The sequence below is a fragment of the Gracilinanus agilis genome, chromosome 2 (assembly GCF_016433145.1).
Source record: "Gracilinanus agilis isolate LMUSP501 chromosome 2, AgileGrace, whole genome shotgun sequence".
NCBI classification, from domain to species: domain Eukaryota; kingdom Metazoa; phylum Chordata; class Mammalia; order Didelphimorphia; family Didelphidae; genus Gracilinanus; species Gracilinanus agilis.
Window position 1 is genome coordinate 76,121,579 of NC_058131.1, and position 6,166 is coordinate 76,127,744.

Below are 6,166 nucleotides of genomic sequence, written 5' to 3' on the forward strand. Positions count from 1 at the left end.
CAGTTTGTATGCTAATTTTTTATATATGTCAATGTAACTTTTTGATAACTGACACTGTAGGAAGTTAAATAATAATGGAATCAGCCTGTTATTGGCAACATTTATATCAGAAAAAAGGATTCAGAAAAAAATAACACGGGATATTTAAGAACTAAAATTCTCTCAAGTTTTAAGTGGACTATGTGTTCCTAATTTTAAGTTCTTCTTATAGTTCTATTTGATTTGTTAATAGATCAGAACCACAAGGTTTGAGCTGGTTTTAATAAATTATTGGAGAAGCAAAATTTAAAGAATTTCAGTATATTGAGATCTGTTTTTTAAAAGATTTCAGCAAGAATATAGAAGCAATAATGTATCCAGAAAAGCAAGTCTATTAAAGAAGAACCTCTTAAGAGCTTCCCCTCTGGACAAGGACTTCCAGAATATCCAAAGGAAGTTCTTTCTAGAAGATCAGATGGCGACAAAGGATATCTGAGATACAAGATAGAATGTGGTGATTAAAATGGATATTGGGGTCTATTACTCTCAATATAACTAGTTGGTGGAAAGATATGACTTTTGGCATTATTGCTTCAGATTTATTTCTGTATTGTGGTTAATTCCAATCCCTCCCAGTCTTGGTGGATTGATGGCCTTTTCAGCCTGGGCTCCCTTCTTAAACCAGAATTCTAGAACCTCCTTGCTATCATTTTCCTGTTTCTTCTTTTCAGATATTTTCTTGCATGTTTAGCAGAACTCAGGACTATTTACTAATATGGTTCAGCAACTCATCCAACTCATTGACACCTCCCTTGTCCAGTCAGAGAATTCTTCATGAAAGGGGGAATATTGAATGCAGTTAGCTATGAACTGACCTTCCCCCGCCCATAAACGAGAACTTCTGAAGATGGTCAATATGGCCCAAACTAGTTAAAAGCTGGTTCTATTGTTTTTGTGGACATTACTTATTGCTGACCACTGTTCTGTCCAAAGATTACCACTCTCCCACCTTTGGCTATTTTGCAAAACAAACAACTTAACTTTACCTTGTTGCTGCCCCTCCCAAGCATTCCTCCCTAATGAAGTATATTTAAACCCTCCTTCCCAGTTCTTCACAGGCGTTTTTGCACTAAAGTGCTGTTTAATACCCCAAAGTGTTATTCCACTGCCTCAGTTAAAGACCCTTGTTGAAGGACTTTGGTAGTCTTCTCTATTTCAGGTGGATATACCTAATATTGTTTTTTCTGCATTAGCAATATTTTTTATTCCTCTTCTTCTTTAAAGTCATTATTGTTTTCTTCAATATTATTAAAAATCTAATTTAAGGCAACCTTATTTACACTGGCTTTCTTCCCCTACCTTTTAATCTCCTTCTAATACTCACTTGTCAACCTTTCTTCTAGTTTAAATTTTTGCTTAACCCGTTTATTTATTTTTATTTAACTAGTCATCTGACTCATTTTATCTCTCTTGTAAGCAATTAATTGAAATCACCCTTTTATTTTGTCTTTTTAAACTTCTTTTTATTTTTGTTCACTTTTTTCAGCATTTAAAATATTTTGTCACTTCATCCTTTTTATTAATTATCTTCCATTCCTGTTTAATTTTTTTTAAAGTCTAATTTTTTTCACATTGTATTTTACCTTCCTATAAGAGTTTGCCTTTGATGGAATCTCACTGTAATTTCCCTATTATTCTATCATGTAAAAAAGATTTTCCTTGAATACAGCACTCCATCATTCATTCCCTTCATTCCATTTTTCTCTTTAATATGTTTGTTCCCCCATACTCTCACCTGGAATGTTCTAATCCCTAACTTCACCCTCTTATTTTCCCTGACATCTTTTGAAATTTGATTTAAAGCCAGGTAGTCTTGCCTGGTTCTCTTAAATGCTAATGCCCTTACCTCTCAGGTTACCATTCCATCTACTCTGTATGTTACTCTGCTTTTATGTACAGAATTTTTTGGTTTATGTTCTCTGTTAGAAAGTAAAGTCCTTGAATACAAGAACCGTATTTTTGTCTTTTTTTTAGCCCCAGTGCTTAGCACACAGACACATAGAAGATGTTTAATAAATTTTTATTAATTATTGACTTGAGGTGCAGCTGGGTAGCTCAGTGGAGTGAGAGTCAGGCCTAGAGACAGGAGGTCCTAGGTTCAAACCCGGCCTCAGCCCCTTCCCAGCTGTGTGACCCTGGGCAAGTCACTTGACCCCCATTTCCCACCCTTACCAATCTTCCACCTATGAGACAATACACTGAAGTACAAGGGTTTAAAAAAAAAAGAATTATTGACTTGTATTTTAACCCTGATTCTTCCAACAGTTTTGCAATCTCTCTCAACTTTGTTAAATGACCAAAAATGTAATTAGGATGTTTTCTATGTATTCATTCAAAGCATTGATTTAAAACAATGTGAAAAGTACATGGTCATGGGTTATTAGTTTGGATATCTTTAGAGACCATACAGTTCAAAATACTCGTACTTTGTGATGATGGAACTGAAGGTCAGATACAATAAATGATTTATCCAACATTATATTGGTAGTAAATGCAAGAGTCAATATACATATAAAGGCTGTCTGAATCTATTATCTGTAGCCTTCCTAGCGTGTCAAAGTTATCTCAGATTAAGAATGAAATAAAATGATGTATATAGTTTAAAACATTACTTTAATGAAAATTGTTATGACTACCCTTCAGAATACTGTTCTAAAAATCTTCCTTCAGTTTAATATCATCCATTGATTAATTACTACTCTTTAGATATAGCTTTACAAACATTTTCCAGTCCTTATAGCTATAATATCATTTACTCCACATCTCTATCTTATTCACAGGCATATAGGCATATGTTGCTTGAATGAATGATTCTAATATGGGTTTTGAGAAATCACTTTCTAAGATTTACATAGTATCCATCTGAAGGACAAAATTTATTAAATCAATCATTATCAGTGTTCTATGAGTATGATATTCATTCACAACCAATTACCACCTTCAAATGTGATTTTGCAGTATAAGAAGTCGTCTCCATTTAAACTATATTCAGTAAAAAAAAAAAAAAGCATGATGTGGTGCTGGCCCATATTATTTACAAAAAAAAACCCTTCTTCTCTTTTCTAAAAGCATCATGTTATTCTTCAACTTCTACTATACTTAACCATCCCCATTAAGAAAGGGGAAGGGGAGGTTCCGGGTTAAGATGGCGGCAGAGTAAGAAGCAGCTCTTAAACTCTCCTGACCGAAACACACAAAACTCCTCAAGGGGACATAAAAACAAGTCCAGACGAACGGAGGAACACCACAACAGGGCACAGCGTGGAAGGCACGTGGAATCGAGGCATTTCAATGCAATAAAGTGGTGAAACAGCTCTCACTAAATTGCGGGCTGAGCAACCACCACACCCCCACCCCCTCCACACACAACACCTATAGCACCAAAGCCAGCTAAAAAGAAATAGAGCAAGTTTGGGGCACCCATCGAGTCATTGGCAGCTCTGGGGCCTGTTCCTGAGAGCAGCAAGATTTAAGATGCCAAAAAGCTAACGAACTCACACAAAATCTTAGCGTGGGAGCAGGGCGCTGAGAGTGGACATAGGGTGCAGAGCGCAGGCTCAGAGCACAGGTACGGGTGGAAGCGTGGGTGGAGGCAGACACAACCACAAGCTAAAGTTCTGAAACCCTGAGTGGGGAACCAGTACAGACGGGTATACGACTGTGGAAGCAGCGCCCTGAGACTTGTAAAGAAACCTCCAGGAGAGGATCAAGCAAGGGGGTCCACCAGGGGGCTTGACCTCGGACAGACCCTGAGCGCAAGGATAAACCTGAGAAGCTGCTGGGCTAACAATGGCTACCCAGTCTCAGGAAGTTCAGAAGAGAAAGATTAACAACAAGAAAAAGAAGTCTTTAACACTCGACAACTTATACACAGAGAAAATCCAGACAACTGAGCAAACAGAGGAGGAGAACAAACAAGCATCCGGACCCTCCTCAAATAAGGAAAACTCCTAACAAGCTATGGAAGAGTTGAAAACTGATATTTTGAGGAAAATGGAAGAGATATGGCAAGAACATAATTGTTTAAAAGGTAGAATCTTGCAATTGGAAAGTGAGGCTCAGAAACCAAATGAACTGATAAGCAAATTAAACACCAAAAATGACCAGATTGAAAAGGAATACCAGAAGATTATGGCTGAAAACCAGAAAATTATGGCCAAAAACCAGAAGATTATGGCCGAAAACCAAAAGATTATAACCGAAAATCAATCCCTAAAGGCTAGAATTGAGCAAGTAGAAGCTAATGATCTCTCAAGACAACAAGAACAAATAAAACAAAGTCAAAAGACTGAAAAAATAGAAGGAAACATGAAATATCTCAATTAGAGAGTGACAGACCAAGAAAACCGGTCTAAAAGAGACAATTTGAGAATAATTGGTCTTCCAGAAAAAACAGAAATTAATAGAAACCTGGACTCCATACAAACGGAAATAATTCAGCAAAATTGCCCTGAAGTCCTACAACAAGAGGGCAATATAGACATTGAAAGGATTCATAGAACACCTGCGACATTCGATCAAGAAAAGATAACACCCAGAAATATAATTGCCAAATTCAAGAGTTTCCAAGCAAAAGAAAAAATCTTACAAGAAGCCAGAAAGAAACAATTCAAATATCAAGGAGCACCAATCAGGATCACACAGGATCTGGCAGTGCCCACGCTAAAAGAACACAAGGCTTGAAATACGATATTCATAAAGGCAAGAGAGCTGGGCCTGCAACCACGGATCAACTACCCATCAAAATTGACTATATATTTCCAAGGGAAAGTATGGGCATTCAACAAAATTGAAGAATTCCAGGTATTTGCACAGAAAAGACCAGAGCTAAATGGAAAGTTTGATATCCAACCACAAAAATTGAGAGAAACATGAAAAGGTAAATAAGATACAGAGGGGAAAGAAAGAAAACTTAAAATTTTTCAATTTGCCTTTTTAAGGGCCTCAGTGAGATCTAATTATCTGTATTCCTATGTAGAGAAATGTTATGTATAATTCTCTGTAGTGAACTCTATTCACTATTATAATATTCATTATTATAGTAATCAGAAGAATAATTCACAGGGTGAGGGTAGAACACTAAATAATCTAAGATGACATGGGGGATGGGAAAGAGGGGGTGAATAGCAGGGGACACCAAGAGAAACTTGAGTGAATAAGAAAATAGGATATTCTATTACACACAAAGAGGGCATGGGAGGGAGAGGGGACAAATACTATTATAAGAAGGAGAGGAAGAGAGCATTAAGAGGTAATAATCAAATCTTACTCTTAGTGTAATCAACCCGGAGAGGGAAGAGTAGCTATACTATCCATTGGGACATAAAACTCTTATCTAACCCTTCTGAGAAAGTTAGAAAGAGAAACACCATTCAAAATAACCCTAGACAATATAAAATACTTAGGAATCTACCTACCAAAACAAACACAGCAATTATATGAAAACAACTACAAAACACTTTCCAAACAAATAAAACTGGATCTAAACAATTGGAAAGCCATTGATTGCTCATGGGTAGGATGAGCTGACATAATAAAAAATGACAATTCTACCCAAATTAATTTACCTATTTAGCGCCATACCTATCAAGCTACCAAAAAACTTCTTTACTGAATTAGAAAAAACTATAACAAATTTCATTTGGAATAACAAAAGATCAAGAATATCAAGGGAAATAATGAAAAAAATGTGAAGGAAGGGGGCCTAGCAGTACCAGATATTAAACTATACTATAAAGCAGCAGTCATCAAAACAATATGGTACTGGCTAAGAGATAGAGAGGAAGATCAATGGAATAGACTTGGGGTTAATGACATCAGCAAGACAGTGTATGATAAACCCAAAGAGCCCAACTTTTGGGACATGAATCTACTATTTGACAAAAACTGCTGGGAAATTTGGAAAACAATATAGGAAAGATTAGGTCTAGATCAACATCTCACACCCTACACCAAGATAAATTCAGAATGGGTGGACGACTTCAATATAAAGAGGGAAACTATAAACAAGTTAAGTGAACACAGAATAGTTCACTTGTCAGATCTCTGGGAAAGGAAAGACTTTAAAAACAAGGAAGAGTTAGAGAAAATTACAAAATGTAAATTAAATGGTTTTGATTATATTAAA